A 1,477-nucleotide genomic window follows, 5' to 3' on the forward strand; every position below is an offset into this window, starting at 1 on the left:
AGAAATATAATAATTTTATTCCAATGTTGAAAGATAAGGTCAGGTTGATCTCTAGAAAGTAATGGACCATCCTTGCAGCCACTATGGAAGACAGTATGGAGTTTCCTCATAAAACTGAAAATGGAGCTCCCATTTGACCCTGTGATCCCACTTCTAGGAATATATCCCAAGAAACCAGAAACGCCAGTCAGAAAGGATATATGCACCCCTATGTTCATAGCAGCACAATTCACCATAGCTAAGATCTGGAAACAGCCTAAGTGCCCATCAGTAGATGAATGAATTAGAAAACTGTGGTACATCTACACAATGGACTACTATGCTGCTGTCAAAAAGAAGGAATTCTTACCATTTGCAACAGCATGGATGGAACTGGAGAGCGTTATGCTAAGTGAAATAAGCCAGTCAATGAAAAAAAACATACCACATGATCTCACTCTTTTATGGATAATAAAGACCATTATAAACTGATGGACAAAAATAGATACAGAGGCAGAACAGCATCGAACAGACTGTCAAACTACAGTGGGAAGGCCGGGGAGGATTGGGAGGGTTGGGGGGGCAGTAAGAGATCAACTGAAGGACTTGTATGCATGCATATTAGCATAACCAATGGACACAAGACACTGGGGGTTAGGGGAGGCTGGGGGAATGTCAAGGGGAAAAAAAAGGAGACATATATAATACTCTTTGTAATACTTTAAGCAATAAAACAAAATTTTAAAAAAGAAAACTGACAAGTATTTGTCGCCAATGATAAAATTTGGGTTTTCAAGTTAAAATTAGAACTTTGGACAACTTTCATACATCACCATGTGCTTCCTATTTCTTGTGGACTTCTCTATTGAAACCAGTGGTTATATGAACAAATGTGATGCATTTTTGATCCAATGTAGTAAATTGTATCAACAGGTGCACAATTCAAGTAAACAGTATTTTCCAAAAATCTAATAAATGTTGTTACAAATAATGCATTGTTAAAAGATCAACTCAATGTACAAGACAGATCAATTAATTTTAGTGAAAAACAATATGAAAAGTTCTTTGATATGCTTTCAGAATGCACATTGTGGTTATCCTTTAAATTAAAAAGTGCTACTTCTCTAGTTTTAGTGTTGTATCAAAGTAAAATATGTACACTTACACAAAAATATTATTAAAATTCTCTTTCCTTTTTCATCTATATATCTATGTGACCCAGATATTTTTCTCCTACATTACAACTAAAACAATATATCACAAAAGATTGAATGAAAAAAACACAGATAGGAGCATCCAAATATCATCCATCAAGCAGGACATTTAAGAGGTATGAAAAAATATAAAACAATGACTAGCCAGTGTGACTCAGTGGTTGAGCACAGATCCATGAAACAGGAGGTCACTATTCAATTCCCCACCAGGTTACATGCCCAGGTTGCACGCTTGGTCCCAAGTAGGAGACATGCAGGAGACAGCTGATCAATGATTCTCTGTC

This window comes from Myotis davidii, unplaced genomic scaffold, assembly GCF_000327345.1.
Source record: "Myotis davidii unplaced genomic scaffold, ASM32734v1 scaffold1847, whole genome shotgun sequence".
Classification (NCBI taxonomy): domain Eukaryota; kingdom Metazoa; phylum Chordata; class Mammalia; order Chiroptera; family Vespertilionidae; genus Myotis; species Myotis davidii.